This window comes from Piliocolobus tephrosceles, chromosome 7 (assembly GCF_002776525.5).
Source record: "Piliocolobus tephrosceles isolate RC106 chromosome 7, ASM277652v3, whole genome shotgun sequence".
Taxonomy (NCBI): domain Eukaryota; kingdom Metazoa; phylum Chordata; class Mammalia; order Primates; family Cercopithecidae; genus Piliocolobus; species Piliocolobus tephrosceles.
The window spans coordinates 109,173,700-109,187,776 of record NC_045440.1 but is presented as its reverse complement, the minus strand read 5'-3'; the positions used below and the strand labels follow the sequence as shown (position 1 = coordinate 109,187,776).

The following is a 14,077-nucleotide window of genomic DNA, read 5'->3' as shown; positions in this document are numbered from 1 at the left end:
AGTACATTTTTAAGTTTGTCAAGATGATATACCTTTGTTGTGTGTTCTATTATAATTTGGTCCTTTTACGGCTATGTGATTTTGCATAATTGCTTATTCTCTCTGAAACTCCACTGATTTCTCTGTAAGATGACATAATATCTCCTACTTCCTATGGTTGTTCCAAGGATTGTATATAAATATACAATAAATATACAATCTGTGCATATAAAATGTTTAGCACAGAAAAGGGGCTCAACAATATTACTTCAACCATTCATCAAGGTAGTGTGATTCAGACATAAATAATATACCCCATTACTTGTTTTTTGCTTTAGCTGAAGTCTATCACCTATTTGAAAATGTCATCTGAAGTAGGCTACAACCTTTCAAAACTGGGTTTATTCCTTTTTCAAATATATCTTCTTATAATTCTATCCGTAAAGGTGTCCCAGTTGCTTGCTTAAAAAAAAGGGACAAATGTCAAAACTATGCCCTGAAATAAATCCATACATCCTTGCCTTGGTCTAAACACTATAATCTCCCTCATATCATTTCCTGCATAACTTTTTTGAACCCAAAGTCTTTAGACAGGAAGTACATTTAAGTTTATGTTTGCTTTGATTTTACACATAAATCACTGTTAATTAAATACCACAAAACTTACAAAAGTTAGGTTTTGGATATATCCATAATAACTGAAAATGTTTTAAGTGCAGAGATGGTTAAGGGAAGATTTAGCACTACTGAAACACCATGCAGCTTTGCATTCTTTTAAATTTCTTTTAAATATGTATATTGCGTGTGACCTACCTGGCTAAGGCTCTCAAAGATATAACCCCCTACCTAACTCATTAGCCACTTTCCCCTACATGTGATTTTTCCTCTTTCATTGTGCTCCAGGCACATTGGTAAAGCTCTTTCTGGTCCAGGGCCTTAACCCTTGCTGTTCCCTCTGTCTGGCCAATACTCTCCCCACACTGCAAGTTATTCATATCCATCAGGAAGTCTTCCGTGAGCAATTACCATAGGCCAAATTCCATTGTTCAACACTCTCTCTTTGGATAAGCCCCTGAACTCTCTCAGGGTAATATCCACTCGTTGGCTGACCTTTGAATTAACCTAATCTAGTGTCTTACCTTCTAGAGGTATAGAAAAGTAATTTCTGTCTCTTTTGTTCACTAGCGTAGCCTTTAAATATCAGAATGGCCAGCACATGTAGGCAAATAATAAATATTTGTTAAATGTAGGGATATCATTATCCCTGGCAATGGTAAAGAACATTAAGGAGGCCTCCTCTTTGCATGCACCAATAAGCAAGATATAAAGGTAGAGAGGGTCATGGTGAATGAAAAGAATTCATGGCTGAATTCATTCACGTATAAATGCATCCGTTATTTCACCATGCCTACTAGATTACAGTTCAAGATAATAATAAAGTCAAGTTCCTTAACCCTAGCAAGTTATTATCCATTTGAATAATGAATACACACGTGTGCATGCACACACACACGAGTATCAAGAGACAGTCCATGCATCAAGCTGAATCACATGACATCACTTGCTGTAAGAGTTTTACAGGAGTAGAAGAATCATTATGCCAGAAATAATTGGGAGCCTTAGAAAAAGAGATGGGATTTGAGCTGGCTCAGGAAGAATGTCTGTGAAGCAGATATTGTGGAAAAAAATACTTATTGTCTTGCCCTAATAAAGGAACCCAACTCTGCTAGTATTCTGTTTACCTTTGGCCATAATGGCAAAGTCAAGAAAACACGATTCTTTTCCAGCGTACGGCATGCAATACTGTAAATGTGGAAAATCCATTTAATTTCTCTGGGCCCTATTTTCTTCGTGTTTATTATTAAAAAGCTAGTACATTGGTTTCTTTCAACTGATTCAAAGTCTGAAATTGGCAAATGAGATAAAGTAATAATGTCATGCCAACAGATAGTGCCATGATTAGACAAGTCCAGGTGAGGTTTTAGAGCTTGCAAATAAAATGGTATTCCATGAGCCTAAGCTTACTCATTGTTATATGTGAAATGGAGTTACATGAAGGTAAGGATTCAATAAATACTTTATAACTCCACCTACCTAAACTCCAACTAGCCCCTATCAAATGGCATATTAAAAATGTCTTTGGAAGGGAGTGTCATGATCTAGATGCTTGTTAACACAGGCCAGGAAGCACTTTACTGTCAGGCATGAGTTTCCTCTAATGACTCTGGGTCCTGCTGTGGATATCTTCCTAAATGAATAATCCATTCATATTATAACATGTCAACTACCGGAGGCATGATTTCTGCATGAGTCTTCAGAGTTAACAATGCCCTAGCTTTCTATAACACTCTTGTATTTGGTGGATTGGAGTAACTCAGGAATGCATGTGGAAGCTGGACTCCTTATTAAAGATCTATTTAAGGTTTTTGATCAAGAGATTATTAAAATTTCACAGGAAGTCTCCTAAAAATGAAGCAATAGTTTTCTGTTAAAAAAAAAAAAAAAATCAAATGACTGAAATAAAAAGCCCAAAAGCATACAGTCCATTGAAGTATCCAGAACATTATTGCTATATTACTTCTAGTAATTATAAATAATCATTGTAGAGCCTTGGGTTCACATATAGAAGGCTTTTCTATTTAAATTTGGATTACCTTGAGATATGGCACAACTACAGATGATAGGTATAACTTAGCCAAGCTATTATATAAAAATACCTACTATTATGTGTGGAATAAAGAGAGGAAGAGATTTTCAATTGTCAAGCATTCTCTTGGATAGGCAAGATTCTCCAAATTTTCAGAACTGTAGTGAGCATCATGATCTTGTCCTCCTTCGTTGATCCCATAATTTGTGAATGCTCCCACCAAGCCAGTGAATGATAGTGGTGATTCTTTCCAGTGAAGCATATACCTTGGGTCTTCCTTGGTGTTCACAAAGCAGGTACTCAGGAAAGTTTCTTGAAAATAGGAATTGTCTCCTATTTATATTATTAATATGCAGTTGTCATTGTCACAGGTTGTCATTGTCACAGGTTGTGGGTCCTGCTCCCTATTACTCTGCCTGTACAAATGTAAGGGAATTCCTTTAGTGTCCAATATGCCTTCCATGAGGTGATTCCTGATTGTAGGCATTCATCTTTGGAGTTTCATGTGGATAAGGTTCTAAAAGCTTTGGGAGAAATTCTAGGATTCAGTTGCTTGGTGACTATTTGAACAATGACGAAAGTGGGCACTGAGAGAGGTCCCAGGCTAATTAACAGTTCTATGAAGTTATTTCCTATACACATGACGTAATTTCACAACACCAGAGGCTCAGAACAAGAACAAGGAGGAGAATCAAATGAAGTGAAAGTAGAATAAAAAGAACCCACTACATAGTTTTGCTTAGGGATGGCCCTGCTCATCCACACGATACCATTCCCAGGTTGTTGGTGGGTGTGTAAGTATATGTTCAAGAATATGGAAAATTTCACTAAGTCTTAAAAAAAAATCAATAGATTCATTAACCATGATTGGTAAGATAGTCACTTCAAGGTGTTTACAAATTTATTTTGAATTATGGAGTCATCAAATGTATTCCAAATATAATAACTATGTGTTTTGTCCTGGATGTGGAAGCAAATTTTTATTATGTGCTTAGATTTTCATTTTTAATTACACAGGTGACTGCTTAAACATTCCCATTAATATAGGAAATTAAAATGTTTTTTAATAAGTTGAAATTAATAATTGTTTTTATAATTTTACACACAGACTGAATGAGTCTTTAAAAATATATCTTTTAAAGCAAAGCATATGCATTTTGGTCATTACAGAGTTATCTGTCTTCAACTTGCGAGTCTAATATGCAATGAGAGTAAGTGATTGGGCTGCTATAAATTTGGAGATAAAATGCCTTTAGATGTCACTCTAACAAGACTTGCATGCTATTAGTATTCTCTCAGGGATCAATTTTAAAAGTTGTAACATAATAAAAAATGGTTGGACTATATTTCCCCACAGCTTTCATTTTATTATGTTGCATGAAATATGCCTTTATTGGCTATAGCATTACTGGAAGTAAAATATACTGGGTACTGAAAAATTCTGTCACTTTGTATTAGCTGTAAATTATCGACTAGTATAAACCCTAATTTCATTTGTCACATTCTGTTGCATTGCTGCTCTTCCCTGTTCCCATTCTGTCATTCTGGCAGGCCCGCGCTGCCCCAGGTATCACGGCATCGCCATCTGCACCCGACATCTGTCTCTCTATTGATCACACGGGTTTAGCACTTGATCAAACAGAGCACAACAGAATACATCTCTTTTTGCAATACTGCCAATGCCAACTGCTGCATGAAATCTACTACAAAAGCCTCTACCTAGTTTAAAAACTGCATTTGAGTGGTTCTGCTTTGCTACCAAACTCAGCATTTTCCCCTCTCCGGTCTTACATTGTGCAAGAGTTATATTGAAATGAATCTAGTTTTCATATATTTCAGAATTAACCAGGCTAAATGTGACCAATGTCACTGATGATAATGAAAGTAACTAGGAGAGTTATAGAAAACAATGAATGCTTTTTAGGCCTACCTCCATGAAAGCCATTGTTCCTACTTTATTATAGTCTGTTTAGGGGCATTTGTCAGGATGCTTGAAAGCTTTGACTGCCCACCAGAGCTTTCTCGCTTTTCATCCAGCTGCTTTGGTGCTGTGGAACAGGAGCATTAAAGCTATCCAAGCCAGCAGACAAGTGCCCCATGTTGGTGTGTAATGTACAAGCAATCTAGAGATACCTACATTTCGCCTGGTATAGACAACCCCTGACAAGTCTGTGGAAGCAATCACAGATTTCTGGTTAGCTGCAGGGAAAAACAGCACATTTTCAGAAGGGCTACAGGGTTTTTACCTGTGTGGCTCTCACTCACCTTAAGGTAGGGCCACATGCACAGTCATGAAAACCAAAGCCAAGATGTTGCAATAAACAGCCAGCACAATGGAAAGATAAGGCTACAGGGAGATATTCAAGGAGAGTAAAAGCCACAACAGCAGCATTTTTAGCTCCCAGAAACACAATAGTAGGATTAAGGTATGCAGTTATTTTTGTTCTCATATTTTTACACTTTGCACAGTGAGACAAATTGTTTCCAGGGAGAATATCTTACACTCACCATGTAAACAAATAAATAAAAATGCCCTTAAATTTTTAAGACAGATAGCCATATCATGTTTAAAACCTATTCAATATCTTACTAGCCAGAGATTGCATACTTTATTTATAGCCTTACAAATTACCTCAGGGAAACACAATAGAAAAAAGCTTCAACATTAAAAATGATCAAGGATTCTTTTTTTATTAATTTTCACTGAATCATGGTGGTTATAAAATTAGAAACCCTTGTTTTTTTAAAAAGGCAGTATTAGTTACATAATAAGACAAGTGGATTCTGGCAATGTATTATTCATAAGATGTTTTGCAGCCAAATACATTAGAGTATATAGTTGTACCAACAAATTAATATTTTAGAGCTAATTGAAATTGTTCTTCCTATAAAGATTAAGCCTCTTCTACCCAACACACTTCAGTCATTAAAATCACACTTTTAATGCCTTGTCTAAATGATGTCTGACATTAATACAAAGCTATATTAAAGCACTCAAATGACCAGTTCTTTTGTATTGCATTCTATATGATCACACACTGGGTCAGAGTTGGGCAGTGTGCATGAAGTGGTATCAAGTGGAAGCTAATTAAAATATATTCTCCATAGAACTTTACAGAAAAAAGAGACCAATAATCATCAGAAGGTATTCTGAAAATGGCATTTCTGAAAGGCTTGCAGCATGCTTTCTTCTCCTTGCATAAGGGTGATTTTTGACATAGAGGTTTTATTATGGGCACAAAACTTCCGTTGGAAAATCATTTTTTACTATGTCAATAAAATCATTATGAAGTCTTTCCAATGCTTCTCTTTTGTAATTTTTATTTTTTAGAAAATCAAGTTTCATTTTGAGAACAATAAAGGTTTTCCCTATTGTGCCACATTTTCATTCAACTACATAACTTCCTGAAAACAGGGTTAACCTTCCCTGCACTTCATGCTGCTACAACTATTCCTACAACACACACGCATGCGTGCACGTGCACGTGTACATACACACACACACACATTAAATTTCTCCAGATCGTCACAAAATGCAGGAAAGCAGACACATTTAAGGTCATATCTATGGGAGACTTGTTCGCCCACTACAAAAAACCTCCTAACAACAGCTGCTTAAATCTTCTACAGCTTGGGCCAATTTTGCAACCGTCATGTTTGGGCTTACAAATCATGTCCTGGTTTTGTTCTCTGTTTTCCCTCAGACATATCTGTATTAAAAAGGGGGAAAAATCACAAGCTTTACCTCCATCAATAGAAAAAAAATGGTTGCTACTACTTTTCTCTTACAATTCACATTTCTTATGTTCTTTTTGAGAAATTAGATCCAATGGAGAACGGCAGGTCATTGAATAAGAAATTGAGGCACAATATTCATCTCGAGATCAGGGGCCCTAGACAAAGACTTTGCTCCTGACGTCTTTTATTCAGAGAATTTCCATTGATGTCACCTCATCTCGAACTTTTCATCTCTGCATGGTATGACAGAGCTTCGAAGCCTGGACTTACTACTTCCTGCTGTCTAGAATAAAGCACACGCTTATAAATGGGTAATTCTACTTCTGACGCTACATATTTTCAAGACAGTGGACCTAAGAAATTCTTTGTAAAGCTAGTTGAATATAGACTTACAGTTGAATATTTGCTTTTAAATTAAATAACTTCAAAGTATCTTTTAATTTAAGTCCTCTCATCAATAGAAATGAAGGGACCACCTTCCTCAGGGTGCGTAACTGTAATTTGCCCCAATTTGCAGTCTAGCTTTTGGACTCAAAGGAAATTTAATGACTCTAAACCAACAAACCCCACCCATCTCACTAGGAAAAAAGTGAATTTCATGTGTGCCTTATTCCTACAGTACTTACGAGAAATTTAACTCTACCATGATAGCTCCACTTATTATTGTAATTAGAACCAGGGAAAAATATTAAGCAGCGAATACTTCCACCTGATATTTCAGAAGCATGAATTAAAAATCTAAACATAACTGTTTTTAAACAACACACTAGAAATGCTAACAACAATACAAGGCCTATACTGAGTGCATACACTTGCTGAAACAGCAGTACAAAATTCAATCCTCACTTAAAGAATGACACATTTAACTAGCAGCAATTATTTTGTATGAATAGAAATTAAGGTATTGTTTTTAGTTCCACATTTAATGACATTTTTGTTACCACTTTGTGGTTAGGAAATGCATTGTTACATTATTATGTCATATTGCAATGACTATATAGTTAAGAAAAATATAAATTTATTTTCTTACTAACATGTTTTTAAACTGAAAGGCAGTTGAATGGAATTACCAAGTCACTTTTTTTTGGTTACATGTACTTTGAAGCTACTAATTATTTAACGGATTTAGGTTCAATCGTTTGCATTTTAGAAATTCAATTTTCTTTTTCTCAAACATAAATTTGTTTTTCTCTGGTGGCAGTTCTTTCCAACATAATTCAGCTCTAGTAGTAATCCCAGTTCCAAAAGGAATTACAGAGATTTGTAGTAAAACTGAAAACTATTCCCAAGAACAGCTTCAATGATCACATTTCTGGTTGAAAGGTGAGGTGTGTGAACTGTCTGAGGCCTCAGAGGAGCTGCCTGTCCATAGGTGGGCTCTGTGTATAAGGTTTATGGTGTGGTTTATATGTCTCCAACTTCCAAGTGTTAAAAGTCAGACTTTCATGCCACAAAATCCATCATTAGAATTTAAGCTACTGATCTCTGGAACCTAGGATATAAATTCCCAGCATATCATTATGTAACAAAAAAGTCACTTGTCATGGTGGAAATTGCAGCTAATTCCAGGCATCCTCCTGCCCCTTTGTTTGGTTTGCTAATGAGAGGTGCTGAGAGAGGAGCACGCCCCCTTTGGGTGACCCTGGCCTCTCACGTTGATCCTGCTCAGGTGTGTCAGAGATAGTTCCAACACATTCAGAAATCAGATGCCGACTGAAAGCCCGATGTGCTTGTTTTATGCAGTGAGAAAGGGATTCTGAGCTTTGCTCCTGGCCCTTTCCCCAATTATATTATAAGAAAATTCTACTCAAGTGGCTTGAAAAACTTGTGCAAACTGTTCCAGTGTCCTAATGAAATTCTAAATGATCAATAATTTATATTTTAGATTTCCTTATGTACCTAGGGGAAAAAAAGGTTTTCTACTTTCAAGTATCTACAGAGGCAGAAAAATATTTAGACAATTATATAAAGGGTTATGACTGCAACCATATGAATTGAAGAGGTTAAGGTTGGAAGCACAAATGATGCGTAATTCCCGAAATCACTCCTTAAGTTCATTTCAAATAAGGAGATTAATTTTAAAAACAGATCAAGTGTTGTTTGTTTATTCTATACGATTATGCTAAATTATGAACGAAACACTATTTTAAGTATTCTACGTTGACAAAGAAGGAGAAAATGTCCACAGGCTTTAAAATATGCGTGCTGTTGCCACAAACAACCAACTGTTTCCTGTTTATGACAAAGGAGTAAATAATCCATTGATCTGGCAGCAGGGCACCTGCTTTGCAACTGACTCCATATCAGTAGTCCCTGAACCCTCATTATTTTTCCTCAATTAAAGTTCATAGTCTCAGAAAGTCTGTGCTGAGCAGATGTACAACTGTTCTTGACGACGGAACACAGAAGAATCACAAATTTAGAAAACTACTGCCATTTCATAAACCCTAGAATCACATCATTTGTTGTGGGTAAGAAACATTACAAACAATATGTCTCTTTTATAGGCTGCTAAGCCAGCACATTACAGAAAAGAATATTAAAGTTCAAAAACTGTCACATGAGCAGTACATTATGAATACAGTAATGCATTTTTTTATGATTCAAATAATGGTTACTGAAATGAAAAAAATAAAATCTTCAGTGGGTTATAATGTAAAAATTGTGACTGAGAATTAGACAAAATTGGAAATATGAGCAAAGCCACGCACAAAGTAATGATCTGTAGAGAACGACACAATGCAATAACGAATGTATTTCAGAAATATGGATTCGACTAATGCTAGTTTTATTTTCATCTTTTGCATAATTCTGAAACCTATGAGCACTGATCATTAAGGCAAACCATTTAAATAACAAATGCAGCAAGAATCCAGGTTCAAAATACAACTAAGAGACACTCAGTTGAAGAACTTTTTTTTTTTTTTTTAACAATCTACCTAAGGTCAAATACCACAGCATCATCCATTTTAAAAGCTACATAAACATAGCCTCCATCACTCATAAACTCCTTCTGTGCTTAAGAAAATGAGAAAGGGAAGTAAGCAGTCAGGGAGATGTTCATTTTCATTTTATTTTTAAAATGTTATCTCAATAAGACATTGAAAAACATATTTTGCAGTAAATACGATGAAGTTCCTACATTACATTTTCTAGCCCTTCTTTCCCTAAGTATAATTCTGACTCCACAGTATGTGTTCCACAGGCTGTAGCAGATTGTGAGTCGTGAGGTCAGAGTATATGCTTAAAGCATCAATGGCTACACCTGTCATTTTAGTTTTCCCCGGGAAGGATGTGTTATTGTTTAATGCTGTAACAAACATTCGTTACAATCTGACTTCAAGTTTGCCACTGCTGTGGAGCTAACTATCACTAGCCATCAATCCAAATATTTTAATCATAGTTTAGCTTCCAGTATCAGTTATTATTTTTATGTAATTATTTGAGACACATTTTTTTTTCCTGGCCATGCAGTCTCTTGCAATCCATTCTGAATTTCTTACATAACCAAAATACAGTGTGTAAAGGTAGAAAAAAATCAGGTTTGTATTTTTGAGCATTAGTACAAACGTTTAAAGTAGTCTGCACGGTGTGATTAGCAGTAGGAAAATATTTTTCCTCTTTACATTTCCCTACTATTTACACCTGACTGATACAGAGAATATTTTGGAGAAATTAACATATCTGATTGGAAAATCTACTTTGTATTCACTTAAAAGTCTGCATGCTGAAATTATAATTCATTCATTACAGGTTTTGATGAGAATACAGTCTCCTTCAGACAAAGGGTAGTGTTAACATATCCTGGGTGACCAAAGCTCTCTTTAGCTTTGTTCCAGGGTAAGCTTGCCTTTATGAAAATCCTTTTTGTATATTTCCGCCAAACTGGATTTCTTACATTTACATTTAAAATGTCATCGTTGCTCCTAAGTTAGATTTCACCAATTTTCCTCTTGGCAAAATTGGTTGTGCTCTGCCAATGTTTTTCCTCTGAGTCAAGAAAACTATGAGTATTACTCTTGCTCATTTCAGACTTAAGAAAACGTTCAAAGTGTAGTAACTAAAATTTCATCATCAAAACAGACATAGAGCACATGGAGTAAAATACCTGATCTCTCAAGTATCCCAATTAAAACCGTGAGAGACAGAAATAATTTCCTAACACATAACTTAGAAATACACATTTAAAAAATTTCCTGAAAGATAGTATACTAATCTAATTTCATTTTCCTTGAATGACATTAATTTTAAAATGTAGAACCCAATTTCACCTACTAATTATAAAATGTTTTAAAAACCCTTTAGTAATAGTTTGTAAAGGATTTTTTAAAAAATAATTAACTTCTTAAATTTTATCGCAGATAAAATATACATACAATTAACTAAGACCACACCCTTGGAGGCAGCAGGGCTTGTTGTAGAAACTACTATAAAGTATAGATATTTTACAAAGACCGATAACTATTTGCAACCATTCTGGAATCTATGAGTTCTTTAAGGATAGGGAAGTTACTTAAACTCCCTGAGATTTGGTTTCTGAATCTGTAAAATGTAGGTAATTCAGTCTGCAGGAGTTTTTGAAGATTTCAATAAAATAACATATAAAGTCTCATCACATAGTAGGTATTCAATAAATGTTAATCTCATTTTTATCGGTTTTGCCCTTGACTGAGGATTATCAAACACAATTTTTTTGTTCTTTGTTTGCTGTCATTGACATTCACTGCTGTGGCCCAGGAGAAGTCTTGCGTACGCATACCTCCATACTTATCTCCCTAAAATATTCATTATGATCAAATTCCCAACTCTTCTGTAGCAGTATTACCAGCTTGACAAAGTACTAGAGACAACAGAATAGCATATTCCTGGATAGCTAAATTCCTTTCTGCCTCCCTTCCTCCACTCTCTTCCTTCTTTCCTCTTTCTTATCCTCCTTTTCCCTTCCACCCTTCCTTTCTTTCTTACTTGCTTCCTTTTCTACATTCTCCTTCTCTTCTTTGATCTCTCTCCTTTTTAATCTTACTCTCTTCCATTTAAAAAAAACAAAAAAACAGTATTTATTTGTTATGAACTAACAGTCATTTGGCAAATTGCAGGGAGAGGACAGCTCTCAAAGGAGTTCCCAGTCCTAGAGGGGAGAAAATGCCGAACACGACCAGGATATACCATGAAAGTGTTCTGCAAAGTAGGCAAGGGGCTACAGCTTCTCAAAGCAAAAGAATCAAAGGGAGTTTGGAGCCTGGGGAGGAAGTAATGCAAGTTTCATAGGAACAATTTTGTCCTTTTGCCCCCAAACATGTTTGATAAAGGGCAACTATTTATTAGACTTACTATTTAAAGAAATCTTTCTCTGCTCTCATGGCATGCAAAGGAGTCTTTTTTAAAATCTATCATTTTCTTAGAATGCCTTAGAGACTAGTAATTTTACCTACTATACATTACCCAGATAGATGTGAACTAGTTTTCTTTTTACGTGTTTATATTTGGAATGTTTTAGTGATGAAAGCATCTTCATACATTCTTTTAAAATCCCAAATATGTTTCTCCATTTTGCACTTCAGTTTTACTTCCATAATTTTATTTTGCTTCTTCATTATTAATATCACCATGGAAAATAATTTATACTGGAAAAGAGAACTAAAGGAAAGTGAGTTAATAGAGAATGTTGTTGATGCCTCAGGAATGTCTAAAGCAGTACGGACAGAGCCAGTGTAGCTAGTAATGGCACTTCAGTTCATGTCTATATTGTGACTTTCGGTTTCCCTAGTGATTTAATGGTAGGAAAATATAGGTTCCCCCCATGAAACATTGTTTTCTTAGGTGATGAAATCTTTGAAATCTTTAAAAATTTAGTCAACTCTTTTTATTTTTTTCCTAAAGGCAAAATCTGCAGCCTTGTCAATGCATCATATTCTATCCATTTGAGTGCAAAGTGATCACGTGACAGCAAATGCAGAGAAAGTGGTGCTATCAGTTTAGTACTTCAAACCAGCAAGAACCTCAAATTACATTAAGGAGCAAAAATCCAAATCATTTTTTCAGAGATATTCTAATTGGAAAACCCTGTTCATTGAGGTGATACACATAAACTATCGCAAAGACAAAAGAAAAAACAAATCACCAATTTAGCTTTCAAACGACCCTCAATATTTTGTCTGCTGGGGAAAGCAAAACAAAACAAACCCAGCATGCTATACTTCTTATGGCACTGAATTTTAGGCACAGAGAATGCAAATGTATACATGCTTCATTTGTGGTTTACTAATGCCTAAGAAATCAAGATTGCACACTGAAGAATGCATTTACATTCTAAACCTTAGTCTAATATTTAATTAACAGCCTCAATATATATTCTCTTTCAGATTTAAAATTACTGTGCTTGGTCTAGAGCTTTCCTTTACCTTGACCAGGATTGTTTTAAACTATTTTTTGCCTATTCTACAATGATGATAAATAATTATTGGCAAAAAATGTAGATAAACTGATTAAGCACAAATGACATATACAAACTGTCTTAATAACTAAAGCCTTTTATCCTTTCCAACTTTTATCATAGGTGTGTGTGGCCTCTACTTCATAATCCCAATAGATTCATGTTGAACGATAATACATAATTTTATATAAAGTCAATGAAAGCATTGTTCAAGCACAAAGATATTCTGTTAAGACATTATGGTCAACAATGAAAAAAAATTGTTCTCCTACAAAAAGATACAAATGCCAACATACCAAACTCTACATACATTGAAGTAAACTAAGCAAGTTGATTGTCACTTCAACTTGCCAACTGCTAAAACAGCTCAACCACAAAATATTAAGCCATACCACACATGTGTGAATGCATGAATTGGTTCCACTTTGAAAATGTCATTTGCCACTGTGCAATACTAATGCATCATGTGAGAGGTTTAAGGATTGCTTCTGAATCACTTCCTTTTCACCAGTGTTACCACACTAGTATATTTAACAGAGACATTTACATGCTTTGCATTTTAAGTGCTTTGAAAATCCAAGCACAGAGCCTGCACATTTCCGCTGCACCATCAGATGTAATGAGTTATGGTACTATCGGCATGTTGATAAGCTATAGCCCAAAGAAGAACAAGAAGGAAGTATAAAAAATATGGCCAGAGGATGGGATAAAATTATCAGCTAGTGTGTTTTCCTGTTTGGTTTTAATCTACATTTAATTAAATTCTTATCTTCTGTGTACTTATGGTCGCATTTGAATGGCGAGACTGCATTCATTATGAATGGTAAAACTTAACTCAGAGAACATTACATGTGGCTTCTTTAAAAAAGAGAGGAAGGAAAATGCAGTCTTTATTCTTTACACTCAGGTCTTACAAAAGAGGACCAAACTCTCTCTAAGGTCAAGTACCGCAGCACTTAACCTTCGAGTTAACTGACTTGGAAATTTGGAGTTAACTACATTTTTAATGCTATTTTTTATTTTTACAATTTGGAAATATTATTATCAAATTCTGAGCCTGAACAGAGCCAGCAAGGGGAGCAGTGAAGTGCATTAAGGAAATGCCTTCTTCATTCTTAAAAATAAAGATGATAACAAGAAGTTTTTATTAGTATTGCAAAATGTGTGCATTAGTCTGCATCCTTAATTATTAAAACCATTATATTTCCTTGTGTCTATATACCATAATAAGAGAAAAAAAAAATCTAATTGCTATTTGAAGTTTTCCCCCCACCCGTGTT

At 35.1% G+C, this 14,077-nt stretch overlaps 1 protein-coding gene across 2 annotated transcripts in view; it reads right to left on the bottom strand.

Moving 5' to 3' along the window:
* Positions 1–14,077, bottom strand: part of ZFPM2 (zinc finger protein, FOG family member 2) — a 385,277-nt gene that overhangs the window by 37,039 nt on the left and 334,161 nt on the right. The window lies entirely within an intron of this gene.